The sequence below is a fragment of the Canis aureus genome, chromosome 19 (assembly GCF_053574225.1).
Source record: "Canis aureus isolate CA01 chromosome 19, VMU_Caureus_v.1.0, whole genome shotgun sequence".
Lineage (NCBI taxonomy): Eukaryota > Metazoa > Chordata > Mammalia > Carnivora > Canidae > Canis > Canis aureus.
Window position 1 is genome coordinate 27844643 of NC_135629.1, and position 18758 is coordinate 27863400.

An 18758-nucleotide genomic window follows, 5' to 3' on the forward strand; every position below is an offset into this window, starting at 1 on the left:
TCACAATACCACAGAATGGGTGTGCATATGGGAGCTTCCTGAGCCCCAACTTACCCAGGGCAAAGGAAGGAGACTTCAGGGACTTCCCGTGTGGTCCCTGGGCACACACCTAAGTTTAATCAATATCTCTAGAGATAGGGCCTAAGAATCTGCCTTTTTAACAGGTTTCCCAAGTGATATGTCTGCACATGAGGGAGAACCCACCACCACCCCAGAGTTTCCTTCTTCCCACACAGTGTGAGCACCTCCAGACAGTATCAGTTTCCTGCTCCCTCACTCTAGCACTTACCTTCGCCTGTTGTGAGTCTGTGGTCAGTACCCATGGGCTCTAGAACATGGTGGAATGGCTTGTCTTGGCCTTGGACATGATGCCTACACTTCCCAGCCTCATTTTCTTCTTCAGTGACATGAGGGATGATAATGGATCCCAAGTTATTTGGTTGCCATGAGGATTCAACGTGTGAATACCTTTAAAGCATTTAGAACATCAATTGGAAAAAAAAAAAAAAAAAGAACATCAATTGGCATGTAGCAAGTACTCAGTATCTCTTCGCTATTGGAACATATATGTAAAACATAAGTACGTGCTATGTATAACCTATGCTTTAATTTGGGAAAGGCTACTGTGGGGAAAGTATGAAGACATTGGCCCAACTTTTACCTCAACAGCATGTCCTAGAGTTGAGAAAACTAGGTTTTCGTGTAGGTCCCTTGTGAGATTCCATTTGTGTACAAAATGCTATGGTTCTTTGTTTCCTTTCCCAAAATGTGAATGACAGCTACGAATCAGAGGTTGATGTCAAGACGGGGAGGAACCTGGAAGGATATACAGACCAATGATAATCACAGTAACTACATCAAAAGAATAATAGAAACTGTATTTATTGACCATTCACTATGTATGATGGTTAATTTGTGCATCAATTTGGCGAATCCACAGTACCCTGTTTTTAGTCAAACACCAGGCTAGATGTTGCTGTGAAGGGGTTTGGTGGGATTTTTTGGGTTTTTTTTTTTTTTTTTTTTGGATGTGCTTAACATTTAAATCAGTAGACTTTGGGTAAAGCAGCTTACTCTCTACGCTGCAGGAAACTTCATCCGATCAGTGGAAATTCTTAAGAGAAAAAGACTGAGGTCCCCTGAGGATGAAGGTCTTGGGCCGCTAGGCTGCCTTCAGACTGCAACATCAGCTCTTCCTGGGTCTCTGCTCTGCACATTTTGGACTTGCCAGCCCACACAATCACAGAGGCCATAGAAATAAATCTCTAGATAGATAGTATCATAGAATCTAGTGTTTATCTCGATATATTCTGTGTCTATATCTGACAGATCTCTCCTATTAGTTCTGTTCTTCTGGAGAACCCCAACTAATAGACTATGTCACAGGCCAGGGCCACCCCTTCGCACAACTCTAGAGGGAATCATTCCCCATGAGCCCTGAATGCTTTGCACGTGTCCTGTCACCGACCCCTCATGACAGCTTCCTGGGGGAACCAGTATGTTTATTCCCATTTTAGAGCCAAAGGTTGGGTCTGATAGCCTGACGCCCAAACCCAGGGTCTTCACCACTTGGGGGAGGCGACACCCAGAGCCGCTGCCTCCTCACTCCCCACACACTGGCTCTCCACGCCAGCGAGCTCCGTCACGGAAAGAAGAGGACCTCCAGGATCTTGGTGCAGGTGGGCCAGCCGAGGGAGAGAGAAAGCCGTGCCCCCCGGAAGGCTTCCCGTGACCGCCCCACTGTCTCCTGGCCCAGCCGCCAGCACCTGCGAGGTCAAGATGAAGCCAGGTTCCAGGTAACGAGTTCGAGTCTCCTCCTCTCGCACTCCTCGCCGTGGCTCCACTTCCTCTGACTGAGCGGAGCTGCCGGGCGGCCTCCCCCGGGCACCGGCCAGGGCCCCCCGACTCTGGGCCTGAAAGGGAAGCCCTTCGTCCAGGCCGGAGCCAGCTGTGGCTCAGCAGCTGTGGGGAGCAGAGGCCCCGCCGTGTCTGAAGGGGGGTATTTTCCATCTCTGCCCAGGTATTAGTGTACTTAGGAAATGAAGTGTTAAAAGCAATTGCTCGGCCGGTTTGGGCTAACCCAGGGGTTGGCAGATCCCGGCTTCTTGCACAATTTACAAAATAGTTTCTTTGTAGCTGTCCCTGAAGCCCGAGGGGGACTAATGGCTTTAACTACCAGCCGCCGCGTTTCAAAGTGATCTCCACATCGGGAAGCCGTCGTCGGCTTCCCCAACCCCTTCATTGCTGTAGGATGTGAGCGGTTCTGGAAGGCCCGACCCCCGCTCACAGAGGAGCTGGTTTTCTTTTCTTTTTTTTTTTTTTTTTAAACTTTTATTTTATTTTATTTTATTTTATTAATTTTTATTTATTTATGATAGTCACAGAGGGAGAGAGAGAGAGGCAGAGACACAGGCAGAGGGAGAAGCAGGCTCCATGCACCGGGAGCCCGACGTGGGATTCGATCCCGGGTCTCCAGGATCGCGCCCTGGGCCAAAGGCAGGCGCCAAACCGCTGCGCCACCCAGGGATCCCAAGCTGGTTTTCAGCAGCAATTTCCACTTCTGCCTCCTCGTGTGTGCTAAATCATTTATGGCCCCATTTTTCTATGGGATAAGAGGGCTCCTTGGTAATGAGAGGGCGTGCTAATCCTCGCGGCCCCTAGCAAATGGAGTGGGCTCGGCCTTGGCAGAAAGTCGCGGAGGAGGAGCGTCCAAACAGTCTTGGCGAGTGCCTGGTGGCGAGGGGTGCGGTTCCTAAAATCTGGACGTGCTGCTTCCTGCTCTAGAACTCAGTTTCCCCGGTTGTAAGTCAGAGCAATCATGGCATGGACCTCGTGTCCTTGTGGCACAACAAAACGCCCCAAAACTGCAAAATACAACCATACACGTCTTGCCTCAGGGTAGGGTCTGTGGGTAGGAGACCCAGGTATGAGGTAGCTTTTTCTCCCTCGAGGGGAGCCTCTCTCCCACAGGCTCCACTCAAGGTGTCGGCAGGGGCTGCAGTCAGTTCTAGGCTGACGAGGGGGCATCTGCTTCCAAGCTCATGCCCGTGGTTGTTGGCAGGATTTTGTTTCCTGCAGGCTGTTGGCTGGATGCTGCCCTTAGTTCCTGCCCAGTGGATCTTTCTATAGATCCAGAGTGGATCTCTGATCAGAGTGAGCAAGCAGAAAAAGCCAGAAAGAGAGTGTCCGTCAAGTGGATGTCAGTCTTTTATAACCTAATCTCAGAGGTGGCATCCCATCCCTTTCGTTGTTTTCTAGTCACAAGAAGCAAATCGTTAGCTAAGTTCAAACATCAGGAGCTTTTACTCCTAAGCTCTTCAATTATTCATCTCAAAAAAATAGACATTCTCCTCCTTAGCCACAATGCCTTATGACATCTAAAATGATGAAAATAATTCTTTTAATTTTTTTTTTTTTTTTTTTTTTTTTTTTTTTTTTTTATGATAGAGAGAGAGAGAGGCAGAGACACAGGCAGAGGGAGAAGCAGGCTCCATGCACCGGGAGCCTGACGTGGGATTCGATCCCGGGTCTCCAGGATCGCACCAAAGGCAGGCGCCAAACCGCTGCGCCACCCAGGGATCCCAAAATAATTCTTTATATCACCAAAATTCCCGTTTATGTTTCCAGTTGTCCTGCAATGTCTCTTGTGGATAGTTTTGTTTTTTTTTTTTTTTTTTTTGAGAGAGAGAGAGAGAGAGGAGTGAAGCAGACTATCCGCTGAGCAGGGAACCTGACTTGGGGCTGTATCTCAGGACCCCAGGATCATGACCTGAACCAAAGGCAGATGCTTAACCTACTGAGCCACCCAGGCACCCCTCCCATGGATCGTTTATTGGAACCATGATCAATTAAGATCCACTCATAGCATAAATTTGATTGTGATATCTTTTAACTCTCTTTTTTTATTTTTTTAAAGATTTTATTTATTTATTCATGAGAGAACAGAGAGAGAGAGGCAGAAGGAGAAGCAGGCTCCATGCAGGGAGCCTGATGTGGGGCTCAATCCCAGGACTCCAGGATCATGCCCTGGGCTGAAGGCAGTCACTTTAAATGCTGAACCACCCAGGTGTCCCTCTCTCTCTCTCTCTCTCTCTTTTTTTTTTTTTTTAAGACTTTACCTATTTATTCATGAGAGACAGAGAGAGAGAGAGAGGCAGAAGGAGAAGCAGGCTCCACGCAGTGAGCCCAATGTGGGACTCGATCCCAGGTCCTCAGGATCAGGCCCTGGGCTGAAGGCAGCACTAAACCGCTGAGCCACCCGAGCTGCCCATCTTTTAACTCTCTTTCAATCTATAACACCCTCCACCCTTTTTTCATGCCATTGATTTATTTTTCCATTTTTCTTCTTCATTGATTTTGTTGAAAGAAAGGATGCCACTGGTTTCACCTTCTGGATTTATCTGAGTGTTTCCTTGTGATATCCTTGAACTTGTTCTTCTATCTCCTGTATGTATGTTTATGTTCCCATAAACTGGATGTTAGATTTAAAGAATTATATTCAGCAAACTATTTCATCAGTGACACCGTGTCATCCAATTTCTATTTCACTAGGAGACACATTAATGTCTGGTTGTGCCACTACTAGTGATTTTAAGATTAATCAGAGTGGTGTTTTTAAAATGTTTATGTTACTGCTCTGCTTAATACCCTGGAAGGGTAATCCATTACACTTAGGATAAATCCCAGCTCCCTACCATAATCTGGCTCTGGGCTAATTTTTTTTTCTATTTGTCACTATACCTCAACTGCAGTGAGTTATCTTCCCTCATACTTGCCAAGATCTTTCTCAACTTAAGACCTTTGCATTAATTACTTGGGACACTCTCCCCCTAGAGCTTTGCATGGCTGGTTACTTCTCACCCCTTCTCAACAGCCCTCCTTCCCAAACCACTCCCTAACTCACAGCCCTGTTTTATTTTCTTTTGCCATGTTTCACAAACAGAAACAATTTCATCTTTTCTTGCTTGTATATTTCCTTATGTGTTTCTGAGTATATTGTCTGACTTTCCATACTGGAATGGAAATATCTCATGGTCAGAGACCTTGTCATGGGTACTTACCACTGCACTCCAGAAACCTGAAACAGTGCCGAGCACCTAGGCAACGCTCAATCAATATTTGTTGAGCAAATAAATGAATCTTACCAGTTGGTTTATGTTAAGCTATGGCCTCTAAGACACCTATCTGCTGAGAATGAAAATAGCACTGACTCCTATTTGTACTTCTGGGGTTTGGGGGTTTTTTGTTTCGTTTTGGTGTACTGATGTCATTCAAGGGGTATATAATGCTTTCCTATCCCAGATCGTTGCTATTCAAAGTGTAGCGCACAGACCAGGTTTGGCCTTACCTGTAACCCTATTAAAAATGCAGAATCTTATGGGATGCCCAGGTGGCTCAGTTGGTTAAGCATCTGCCTTCCACTCAGGTCATGATCGCAGGGTCCTGGGATCCCACGCTGCCCCCCACGCCCCCCACCTGCCACTCTGCTCAGCAGGAAGCCTGCTTCTCCCTTTCCCTCTGCCCCACTCCCCTTCTCCCTTCCCTTGTGCTCTCTCTCGTCTGCTCTCTCTCAAATAAATGAATAAAATCTTTTTTAAAAAATGCAGACTCTTAGGCCTCAGTGCAGACCTACTGAATCAGAAGCAGTATTGAACCAGATGTCCAGGTGCTACACATTTGAAAATTTGAGGAACCCTGGTCTGTTTCATTTCTCTTCCCCACCCTTCTCTCCAGCTTTACCCAATTGCTGCCACTGTTAAGCCTGCCTTATCCCGGGAAGCAGCTTCTGAGGCCTCCTGAACTATTTACCTAAAGGCTTATCTTCCAGGGCTCCTTCCCTCCGGATTTCGTTCTGTTTATAAATATTGAAGCTGAAATGTAAACCATGTTGAAACTCTTCCCCCAAAGGCCTGCGTGTCCTGGTAAGATTCTACATTTGCCCGTATCTCTTGACCTATCTTTAGGCAAACAGTCTTAAATGTTTTCACTCGTGCCTTGGGTTTAGCTTTTCCTTTCATCTTGCCCAGTGAGCAGATCGAAGTTAGCATTTATTTTGAAAGCATGAAATTTTTGCAATATTTCTTAACTGTGGGTTGAAGTCACAAAGCACCATGCCATGGAAGTAGGATTTGATCCCGTGCAGCCCTGATGGCAAAACCGGGCTCGATAACCCAGTGATAATGACGGTGTGTGCAAAGTGTGCTTTACAACAATGTTCTTCGTGTGTCCCGGCTTTTATTCATTCATTGCTTCATTGGAAAGGCATATGAGAGGGCAGCCCGGGTGGCTCAGCGGTTTAGCACTGCCTTCAGCCCAGGGCCTGATCCTGGAGACTCGGGATCGAGTCCCCTGTCGGGCTACCTGCATGGAGCCTGCTTCTCCCTCTGTCTGTGTCTCTGCTTCTCTCTCATGAAAAAAAATAATAAAATCCTAAAAAAAAAAAAAAAAAAAGGCATGTGAGGATGTTGGCATGGTAGAGCTTGTCAGCCCTTCAGAAGAGGATGAGAAAGAAAGGAGTATAAAAGGAACCTCACAAGGTTGAGTCATGTAGATGGTCCACTGTGTGCTTTGAGGACCGTGGGAGAGTTCGTGGGGCATGGGGGACAGAGGACAGACAGCAAGTATAGGTGTCCTTGAAGAGCAGATCACCCAGGAAGTCAGGGTGCCCCTAAACCCTTCCATCAGACTTTGTCCAGCATCTTGACTGTGTTCCACACTGTCACTAGATCTCGGCCTCTCAGGATGTATGAATAAGAGCCCAGGAATCACACAAGACCTTAGGGCAAAGAGTATTCACCTCCACTAAATATTTTCCTGAGCATTTGCTATGTGCTCCACATGGCCCTTGAGGACTGAGAGCACCTCTGACGGGAGTTGACATCCCAAAACCATTCTTCCAGACCTTCTATTTGAAGGGGAGATAAGTGATGTCAATAATGTCTGAAGGACTTGAAGTTTTGGGGGTACAAGAAAGACTGTTCTGAAGTGTATCTTGGCTTTAGAAGTTAACAATTTCTTGAAGTCACATGTTGAAAAAGCAAGGGTTTAGGCTCACCTTATACATCTACCTTTAAGTCTGAAACACATGAGCCATCATGTGCAAGGGCTATTTGGAAGATGTTTGATTGCATTTGCAAACTTAATTAAGCCACATTTATAAATTCTGTGTATTCAGTTTCATTTTTTAGTAGCTCATCTGTGTTATTGACAAATCTTCCTAGGTGCTTAAGTAATTTTTATAAAGCTATTAAATTAAGCTAATAAATGTGGTGATCCTTAAAACATCTTCACATTCTAACTTTATATATAAATTTAGTTAAGATTTCAAATTAAAATCATAAGTCAAGCTCAATTATTACTCAATTACGTATTTTAAGTGGCTGTTATAGGTTGATCTGTTCACTCTAACAGATCAAATCCTGTAAGCAAAATAAGCGTACAAAATATACATTTTGCTATTGAAATATTTAAAATATAAATAGTAATACTATGGATTTTGTCCTCTCAAACATTTTTGTGATTAATTTTACATCTCCTAAGGATAGTAATATGCTTAACCTTTAAGGAACAATGATATGAACCCCTTCCAGGTTCACAGAGTATGATGACCAGCTATAGCTAGGCAACTGAGGTGTCATGTGCCACCGAACCCCCTTCTCAGAGTTGCCAAAGGAAGAAGGTGGTGGCTTCACTCGTGTCCCTTAATTCACGTGTAATTCATGCCTCTTCACCCAGATGGCTGCACTGTGGGTTTCGTATTCACTTTACAGATAAGGACCATGTCTAAAAGACATGGGTACCTAATCAGATTCTGGCTTTGTTTTCCTTTTTCTTTTCTTTTTTTCTTTTCCTTCCATAATCTGAAGGGCACACAACACTTACAGATTTCCAATCACACTGTGGATATCCCTCAGCGGGCCATAGAATTTTAAGCACAATGTCCGAGATCATTCTGTTGATAAGAGGTGCAAAGTGAAGAGGAGAAAAATAAGGTAGAGTAGAGGGTTTAGGAAGTGAGGGGTGGGTACTGGTTTACAGGGTAGTCTGAGATGGCCTGAGGAGAGGACATTGGATCAGACACAGAAGGATGGAAGGGACAAGGCCAAGCAGATATCTGGCAAGGTCATGTTTTGGATAGAGGGAAGAGTGGATGCAAAGGGCCTGAGGTAGGAGTGTGCTTGGCATTTTAAAAGAATAGCAGGGAATCCAGGGTTAGGGTTGTATACATGGGGTGGGGGTGGGAGGATAGTGAGAAGAGATGAAATCAGAGGGGAAATAGCAGGATGAGATGGGGACACTTAGACATTATTGACCAGCATAAGGATCCTACATTCTATTCTGAATCAGCTAGGAAGCCATTGGACCTGGTTTAGGTTTTCAAAAGCTTTCTCTAGGTACCAGTTGGAAAAATAGAATGTAGTGAGAGGCTAATCCAGATAACCAGCGAGGAAGAAACTCTTCAAATAGTCCCATCTGGTACTGGCTTTGGCAGCACATATACTAAAACTGGCACCATACAGAGAAGGTTAAGCATGGCTCCTGCACAAGGATGACACACAAAACAGTCCCATCTAGAAAGCATGGTGGCCTATGGTACCAGTGGAAATTGTGCGAAGTGATTGGATTACAGGCACATTTTCAAGGTAGTGAAAACACAATCAGTTAAGGATGGGAGACCAGGAGAGGAATGGAGGAGAGCAGAGTATTCAGAAGAATGAAGTGGCTAGGTTCAGAGACGGGGGAAGTACCAGGTGGAGTGGTAGCAGTCAGGAGTTCAGTTGAGGGCATGTCAAGGAGCAGCTGGTCACATGAACTGGAAGTGCAAGGAGGATGCTGGAGCCATCCTGGCTGCCAACTCTGGCCACAACCACCCCCCCACTAAACTCCTGGTCGATGTCCACTTGCTCTTTGACACCTCCCCTGAATGTCTAAGGGGCATCTCTACCTCTCTGCAAAATTAAATAAGTAAGTAAGTAAGTAAGTAAGTAAGTAAGTAAGTAAGTAAATAAATAAATAAATAAATAAAAAATAAATCATTATTATCTATAAGCACTAGCTGTCATGGGTGTCTGGTGCGGTGGGTGAGAAGGGAAGGAGGGGCAGAGAAGCAAAAGTAAATGGTATATTCTTCTAGGAAAAGTGAGTAATATCCTATGGGCAGCTTTTCAGGACTTCTCGTTGCTTTGGCAATGCAATTTCAAAGATTAATGTACCCCACTGAAATTCCAGCCCACTGTTGATCCAACTTCGTAAAATGCTGTGGATGTATGTAGAGTCCAGGGACTTGATATCAAAACATGGGCAAGAATCTCTTGACTTGACTTCTTCCAGTGTTTACGTGCCTCCCACACAGCGGCATGTTCATTCCCTAGAGCTGCCATAACATATTTCCACAAACTGGGTGGCTTAACACAACAGAAATATATTCTCTTGTGGTTCTGCAAGCCAGAAGTCAGAAATCCAGCTGTCAGCAGGGCCATGCTCCCTCTGGAGGCTCTAGAGGGCAACCCTTCCTTTTGTCTTCTAGCTTCCAGAAGCTGCTGGCATTCCCTGTGGCTCATATCACTCCTTTCCCAGCGTCCATCTTCACATGACCTTCTCTGTTTCTGTGACTTCTCTTCTGTCCCTCATCAGGACCCTTGTTATTGGATTTAGGTATGCTATAGGATGAAATTATAATTATAACCAATTACAGGGATTGTATGCCCCCAAAACTAGTACGTTGAAACCTTTTCCCCAGTATGATAGTATTAGGAGATGGGGCCTTTGGGAGGTGCTGAGGTCATGAAAGGGGGGCCTCATGCATGGGATGAGTGCCCTTATAAAAGAGATCCCAGAGAGGTCCCTCATCCCTTCTACCATGTGAGGACACAATGACAAAGTGGCTGTCTGTGAATGTTAGCCAGGAAGCAGGCTCTGACCAGATACCGGATCTGCTGGCACCCTGATCTTGGACTTCCCAGCCTCTAGACCTGTGAGAAACAGATGTTTGAGTGTATAAGCCACCAAGTCTATGGTGTTTTGTTTTGTTTTTAATATTTTATTTTTAAGTTATCTCTATACCCATCGTGAGGCTTGAACCCACAATCCTGAGATCAAGCGTTGCACGCTCCACTGACTGAGCCAGCCAGTTGCCTCTATGGTATTTTTGCTATGGCAACCTGAATAGATTAAAATAGGTTCCACTCAAATAATCCAGGAAGATCTCATCTGGACATCATTAAATTAATTACATCTGCCAAGACCCTCTAGCCAACTAAGGTCATAATCACAGGTTCTGGGGATGTGGACATATCTTCTGGCATGGTACCATTCAATCCATTAGATTTGACTAGTATTTTAGAGGAAAAGATCTAACCTCTTCACACATTCATGCGCCTATTAATTAGTTTAGCAAATGTTTACTGAGCAGATTATAAGACAAGGCCTATGTGTGGCATTGCACACTGGGGTCAAGATAATAAGCAAAGGCTTTACAGAGACCTCACAGCCCTGTTAGGGTAACAGGATAAAAACAAAACAAAAAACCAATTCAGCTCACCTAGGAGCATTCATGGTGTCCTCATGTATATTGATATATAGATATTAGTATATATATTACATATACATATTATATATACAATATATAGGTAATATACATGTATATTTTATATATAAATTATTTTATATATATAAAAAATATAAATACATATATAGACAATGTATAGATATTATACATGTATATTTTATTTATATAAATATAAATTATTTTTATATATGCATATATATATATGTGTATATATATCCTACCAATTACTTCCATCTAGCAAGTAACTATTACTGTTTCCATTTACAGTCATGGAAATTGGCTGAGAGAAGTAAAGTGACTTCCACAGGGTGACAATATGTAAGTGGTACGGTCAGGATTCAAACCTAGGTGTGCCCAAATTGGGGGAGGGAGATGTTCTTTAAATCTTCTGGTCAATCTCTTTTGGGAAGTACTCACTTTTATTTTATAACCTGTAAATCAAAAGGTGTAGGAGGGATGACTGGGTGGCTCAGTGGTTGAGCGTCGGCCTTTGGCTCAGGGTGTGATCCCTGTCTAGAAATCGAGTCCCTCATCAGGCTCCCCGCAGGGAGCCTGCTTCTCTCTCTGCCTATGTCTCTGCCTCTTTATCGTGTGTCTCTCATGAATAAATAAATAAATTTAAAAAAAAAAAAACAAACAGGTGTAGGACTTGGGTTTCCTTAAGGTCTGGTGTTCTCAGAGCCCTCAGTCCTGTCAAACAGTATGAGAATGACAAAATACCTCTGAGCCCCCATGACCCAGACTCTGTTTCCAAAAGAGTGGTACCCTCCACGTGTGTGCATCTGAAAAACAGCAATCCCTGTAATCGATTATAATTAGATGCAGCACGGAGCGGCCAACCAGTACTTTGCAGCATAGTTAGAAATGTGCTTTCATTTATACTTACTACTTGGTAGGACAGTAGTAATTCTTTTTTTTTTTTTCCTACTGTGGCTTATGGAAGCAGTCATGTGGCACACAGGAGAGGTGTGTACCCTCTTGCAACACCACCTCTGAGTTGAGTGATCCAGGGCAACATTGCTTCTATCCTGAGCCCCGGGGTCCTCATCGCTAAGGTGAATGTTTGTACTGGGTGGTCTTTGAAGTTCCTTCTGCCTCTGAAATGTTGTAATGGCAAGGCTAAATATTTAGTGCTAATTATATTTGTTAGGATATATGTTCTGTATGGCTAGGCTTAGTTTACATTTTTTATGAGACAGATGAATGAGGTTAATAAGAATAGATAATTTTTAAAAAAAATACTGGATTCCCAGAAGGCATTTTACTGTGAATTTAATTATGGAAAATGTTAATTGTAGCACTTCAAGACTTGAAAGTTGTCCAATTGCTTCATGCACGAGTAAGGGACAGCTTTTCTCAAGTTAGCCTCTGTTCTAAACTAGTACCAGAGATGCAGAATGGCTACTTTCTAGCCATAGAAAGAAAGAAAATGCCAGGCAGTTGGCATAGTCAGTTTCTTTCTTGGTCTTTGGCAAATTAATGTGTCTACAACAGATAGGAAATACACATTTTTAAATGGAGCTCCACTATTATCCACCTACTGTATGCTCTCACTGTAGGGCTGTCACTAGCCTATATGGCCTCTTCATTACAGATTAGCCAAAGGCATGTTCTTTCAGAGCATTACAGCTCCACAAACAGCTTGGTGAGCAAGTGGCTCTGCACCTGCATGGGTATGAGATGACTACTGGAGCTTGGGATGAATTGCAGTCTCTACTCCTGGCCTTGGCTATTTGTGCAGTGCACACACTGCCCCACTGAACACGGCAGCCCTTCCTGGCTCAATCACTTAAACTCTTTCTACTCCTCCCAGGAAGCAGCCTATCCCTATTTTTAAAGAGCCCATCATCACTGCTTTGAAAATGGCTTCATTTGAGTTTGCAGGCAGAGGGCCTGGAATATTTGAGGACCTTGGAGAGAACAACACTTTTGAACAATGGAAAGAAAAACCATTGTGGCTAAGGTTAGGGAATAAGGGATATGAAGTTAGGAGACAAGATTCTAGAGATAATAGAGGTCATTCTTTAATTTCTAGGCCATTGGTGAGGAACTTTCTCCTAAAAACAACAGGACTCTGTGACTGTGTAAGCATTGAACAGTTTAAACAGATCTAACCGGTTACTCTGTAGAGACTAAATTGTGGGAAGCCTGGAGTGGCTTGGGCAAGGGTGATGCTGGATAAAGAGGAATGGATTATAAAGATATTTATAAAGTAGAATTACCCAGGAATGGGGATGATTTGGGTTGAGGGATGAGAGAGAATTTCAAAGGTAGGAATAATTGCTTACATGACACTTGGATGTGCCAGGTGCCATTCTAGACGTCCTACATATACTAGTTGTTTTAATCTGTGAAGGAGGGACTATTATCTTCCTCCCTTTATATAAAACATGAACTTGAAGCACAGAAAGATTAAATAATTTGCCCATGTCCCACGGCACAGTTGAGATTTCAAGCCTGAGAGTCTGAGCTTTAATTTAAGTCCTTGCTGCAAACCAGTGGTCTGCACCAGAGGACGTTTGGCAATATCTGGTGGCATTAATGGCCACCAACTCAGGGTTAGGGGGCGCTACTGTCATCTACAGGATGGAAGCCATGACTGCTGCCAAACTTCTTATATCACAGGACGGCCCCCACCAGAGAGGATGATCTGGCCCCGTCTGTCTAGTAGTGCCAAGATCGGGGGTTGAGCTCTGATCACTGCCTTAGACTACCTCTTGAGGATAGTGCCTGGGTTACATCTTAGACTAGGGTAAGACCAGTTTGAGGGAGACTATGAGTTACTGTCTGGGCACATCCAGTTAAAGTCCTTAAAGACACCCAAGAGAACATGACAAATGCATGGCTGGATGCCTGCTGGGATCCAGCATTGGTTGAAGTTGATTTCTATTCTTGGTAACTGGACACACCCAAATACCTTATACATTTTATCTTGAAGTTGTTTGTTTACACCCCACCCTCTTCTAGAAAGGATGTAAACCTGCTTACAAGGATAAGAAATAAACAACAGGTCATACAAGTTAAAAGTGGGACAAAAGGCAAGGACACCACGGGGAAGGCATGGGATGGAACCAGAAACAAGGCCTGAAAGGACCCGGACCGTCTTTCTGGCCGTTGCAGGCTTGTTATTAGGATTTTACTAGACTCATGCATTCCTGGCTGAATATTGCCCTTCTCCAGCAGATGGACCCTTAGTTGCATCTCCTGGCCTCTCTGTGGATAAGAAAACTGGATATTTTAAGTTCCTGGTATCTAGTGGGAAAGCAACAAATCGTTGTTCAGAGAATCTCTGGGAATCCAGCTGTGAACAGGACACAAACCTTCCCCTCCTATGACTGCCTTTCTAAGAGCATCCCAAAGACAGGCATCTGGTGCAGTAATTTGTGGTTTTGTTTTTTTCCATATAAATCAATAAAATAGTTTTGAGGTGTCATTCACGCTATAACAAAACAAAAGTTGGAGTCAGGAAAAAATGATGAGGACTGTGTCAGGCGGTGTGGTCGAGAGGTCTGTCCAGAGGTGATGGAACACCCAGCCCTGAAGGAGAAAAAGGAGCCAGCCGGCACAGAGTGAGCGTGGCGGGTTCCAGGCCCAGGGAACAGCATGGGTGGATACCCCAATGGAAGGAGCCTTGGCCTCTGAGAGATCCAAAGGAGGACCTGAAGGAGGACAAGGCTGGATGCTTCTACAGAAAGGAAAGGTATAGGAAAGGGTGTGGGTTTCATTCCAAGTGCAGGAAGGAGCTGTGGAGGGATTATGTGGTGAAGGCCAATGGATGTCTCCTTGTATCCATGTTCCCCTTCTTCCTCATTGCTAAATCACACAGCTCTTGAACTGGGCTGGGGGCAGCCTAGGATGGGCACAGCTTCCCTAGCCTTCTTGGTAGATGCGGTCATGTGATATAAGCTGGCCACAAGAATGCAAGCTGAGGTGTAGCTTGGAAAGGAGGGAATGGCACGGTCCTTGCTGCTCTATGGGATGCAGACTCAATGGCTGGAGCCCCAGCACCGTCGTGGACTTGGAGGCACCCTTGGACATGGAGCCTAGGGATGGAGGTGCCCCGAGCTAGACGGAGCCTGAATTCTGGTACTGTACTGGTACACCAGTCTTGGGTAGCCTAGTGCTGGATGCTTCTATGGGAAGGAGAAATGTCACTCTCACTGAAGACCCTGTTAGTGTGAGTTGTCTGCCACAGCTGAACCTAATCATAACTGATGGAGGTTTTCAGCGGGGGAAGGACATGGTTCTATTTATCCTATAAGAAGTTCCCTTAGACTACTGTGTGAGGAGAGTGGGCAAAAAGGGAATAGCATGGAAGCAAGGAGAAGGGGTAGAGTCTGCTGCACCTGTCCAGGCAAATGCATGAATGAATGTATCAGTGAATGAATGAATGGCCCAGTCCTGCCTGCTTCCTCATGCTCTCTGATGATCTGCTCTCCTTCGCCTTTCTGCTCCATGAGCTGGTGAGCCCTCCGTAAAGGCTGCACGGGCTGCTATAACGAAATACCCTAGGCGGGATGACTTAAAGACAGACAGAAGTTCTGGGAACTGACAAGTCCCAAGATCAAAGTGCCTATAGATGCAGTTGTTGGTGGCTGAGAGAGTAAGCTCCGATGGCTCTTCCTCCTCCCAACATGGGGGCCCCATCCCAGAAGCTCCTCTAAACCTAACTACCTCTCAAGACCCCACCTCCAAATACCCTCAAGTCATGGAGGATTAGGGCTCCAACATATGAATTATGGGAAGTGGGTTGAATTTTTACTTCTACAACAGAACACTTCACTTCTGACACTTCTGGTCGCCCAGTGTGGGGGCTGGGGTATTCCCCACAACAAGTAACTCTGCAACATCCGCTGAGTATCCTAGAATTCATTCTGATACTATCTACCTGGAGATAGTGTAAGATTCCCCCAGAGGAAGGGTTCAGTCCAAAAGACTGCTCCCACCTCATTTCAGATGTCGATTGCAAGTGGTGGGTCTCCAGGTTAGTCACAACTTCTGTCCACCTTGGCTACAAATTGGAGATCTTTGCAACCAGCTCACAGAACTCAGAAAAACACTTGCTTACATTTACCAGTTTATTAAAAGAGATGATAAAGGATATGGATGAACTGCCAGTTTGGGGGATACATAGGGCAAGGTCTGGAAGGGTGCCAGGCACAGGAGCTTCTGTCCTCATGGAGCTGGGGTGCATCACCTCCCTGGTACATGGATGTGCTCGCCAACCTGGACGTTCTCTGGACCCTGCACTGTGGAGATGTTTTATTGAGGCTTCCTCATGCAGGCACAGTAGATCAGTAACTGCATTTTCAGCCCTTCCTTCTTCACAAAAGAATAGGGGGTGGGGACTGAAGATTCCAAGCTTGGTCTTTCTTGTGGCCAGCCCCCTTCCAGAACCCCACCCAGAGTCACCTCATTAGAATTAAAAGATGCTCCTGTCACTGAGGTTACAAGGGTCTCAAGAGCTCTATGCCAAGAACGGGGTGAAGAGACCCATATATTTTTTCTATCACCTCACTGGTGCACAATATTAATTCCATAACTTGTGCTGTTGGTACTTTCCTTCTTTCTCCTGTCCTGATCCTTAAGTTCACCAGTGCAGGCAAAAGGAAGAGACCTGGAATGTCCCCACCATCCCTGGACCTCAGCACCTGCTTGAAGGTTTTACCTCCCCTTCCACAGATGGAAAAAGTTCCTGCAAACAAGAGAGCAGAGGGGAAGAGGCAATCTTTGAGTATTAACCTTGGAAGGGTCCTTCGGGGCCATTGAATCCCCACTTCATAGATGGAGAAACTGACACCCAGAAAGGGAAGGGACTTGCCCATGGCCACACAGTGTGTCAGTAGGACAGAAGTCCTAAAAGGTAGAAGGTGGAAGAAGGTGTAGAAATCATGTACCTCTCTCCCCTCACCCTCACCCCCAATTAGAGAAGAGAAAAGCAAGGCCCAGAGGAGAGGAGGTAGTGACAGCTAGGACTGGAACTCAGGACAGGGCCACCATCGCAGTGTGCAAGTAGGACACTCCCACAGAACTTTAACTTGGGACTTAATGCCCTGTGCTCATGTCTTGAAATGAGCAATCATTTTATCTTTAAATCTGTGTTTCGTAAGTGAAATCTGTTGGGACAACAGAGCATACATCAAGGGTTGGGAGCATCAGGGGCAGCCCTGGTGGCTCAGAGGTTTAGCGCCACCTTCAGCCCAGGGCGTGATCCTGGAGACCCAGGATCAAGTCCCATGTCAGGCTCCTTGCATGGAGACTGCTTCTCCCTCTGTCTGTGTCTCTGCCTCTCTCTCTCCCTCTCTCTCTCTCTGTGTGTGTGTGTGTCTCTCATGAATAAATAAAATCTTAAAAAAAAAAAAAGGGTTGGGAGCATCAGTTCTTATGAACTCCTGCCTCCTGCTGCCTCCCCAGGTGGGTTCTCAGCACCCCCCACCCCCTGGGAGTGCCACACCTGGTCCAGTCTGCCCCTCCCCCCTCTCTCAGCCCCATCCCCACCACAACCACCAGGAGGGGCCTGTGGATGGAGAGGGTTGGTATGCACACCCTATGGCGTTGCAGGGTAGCGAACACTATGGCCATCGCCGCCTGAGGTTGGCTGCACCATGGTGCATTCACTGGGCAGCCCAGCAGGACTGAGCCTCTTCCCCACCCTGATTCAGCAGCCTAGGGCATCCTGATATGGGAGTTGCAATATTTGGGGCTGCCTGTCCATTGTGGGTTGGGGTAAAGGGCATATAGAAAAACAGGATGCCTTGTTCCCCTTCCCTGTTCCCCCAGACACTTGGTGGTCATCTAGAGAGTCTGCAAAAGAAAAAAAGGCCTTATATTTTAGTAACTTCAACAGCACCTCTTTTCTGCTTTTTGAACAAGGGGGCCCTGCATTTCTCTTTGCACTGAGACTTCAATTAGGTAGCAGGTCCTGAGTCAGGATTTCTGGTTGCTCCTTCCATCAATTGCCAGCTCTAACTGGGCAGCACTAGCTCTTTTATGGTCAAGCTACTGTGTCCCAGGCCCGGTGCTCAGCCCTGTTCCTCTACTATCTGTTTGAAGGCTTACAAGAACATGGAGAGGTGTATACTAATAGGACACATCAGACCCAGTAGTACACAATAGACTCATTTTAAAGGGGAGCCACAAAAAGGCTATACAAAGATGTCGAAATCCTACAGCTGATGAGCAGGTGAGGCAGGCTTCCAACCCAGGCAGCTTGTCCACTTGTCCTACCCTGATCTGTGGGCAGCAGGTGTGGGAGAAGGAAGGCACAGTGTCTAGGAGCTGGCTCTAGCTGAATCTCTTCCCCCCAGCCCCCCTGCACAGGGCTGCGTGTTCCTCCCCTCCTCAGCAGGCTCACCCTGGGCCCTCCGAGGGGAGGAGACCACGTGGTCCAGATCACTGTGTAACCAGGCAACCGTTCCAAGATGCTGCTTTTTCCTCCATGCTCCTTCTGCCTTATTCAATATCTGCTGGGCAGGCACGGCTCCTGGGAGCATCCAGAAAGACACCGTTAAGAAATAAGACTGACTGGGGAGGCCTGCGGGGACATCTAATATTCATCTCTCTGAACCATGTACCCCAAAGTCTTGAACTTGCCTGTTGGGGGTTCTGAGAGAATGATGGGAATCCAGATTGCCTGGGACTGAATCTTGGTGGATAGGGCATGGGATTTGGGAAAGGCAGGGCACGGGGGACATTTGGTGTAATACTCACTCTGCTCTCAGCTATTCCCCGGATCCCCCTGTTTCCCCAGGATGGAGGTTCAAATACCTTGCTCTCTGAGGCAGCTCAAAGCTTAGATATCTGCCTTCTGCCCACACGGTTCCTGCTGTCTGCAATCAGGTGCGAGATGAGGGGACAACCAGGATTTATTGAGCTCCTATTATATTCCCGGTGCACTAGGGGATACTAGGGAAAAGGGAAATACTAGGGAATACTAGGGACACTAGGGAAAGAAAAATGAGCAAATCAGACCCCATTCCAATTTCACAGATGGGAAAACCAAGGCTCAGATTGGCAGGAAGAATGTGAATCTAGCTGATGACAGCATCTGCCCATGCTGCTAGCAATGCTGCTTCTACTCGAAAAAGGGAATGCAGGAGTCCTCTAGGCCAGGGGAAACTGATGAGCACCGAGACAAAGCATCTCTTCCCCGGCCACACAGCTTGCTTGGCTCCAAGGTTATCAGGGGTTA

At 45.9% G+C, this 18758-nt stretch overlaps 1 protein-coding gene and 1 non-coding gene across 2 annotated transcripts in view; both read left to right on the forward strand.

Moving 5' to 3' along the window:
* The window catches only part of ADAMTS9 (ADAM metallopeptidase with thrombospondin type 1 motif 9), a 397174-nt gene that overhangs the window by 165146 nt on the left and 213270 nt on the right, over positions 1–18758 (forward strand). The gene's annotated exons all lie outside the window — the stretch shown is intronic.
* Positions 8476–8583, forward strand: LOC144291309 (U6 spliceosomal RNA). The gene has a single exon (XR_013358616.1). It is a non-coding gene; the product is annotated as a U6 spliceosomal RNA (small nuclear RNA).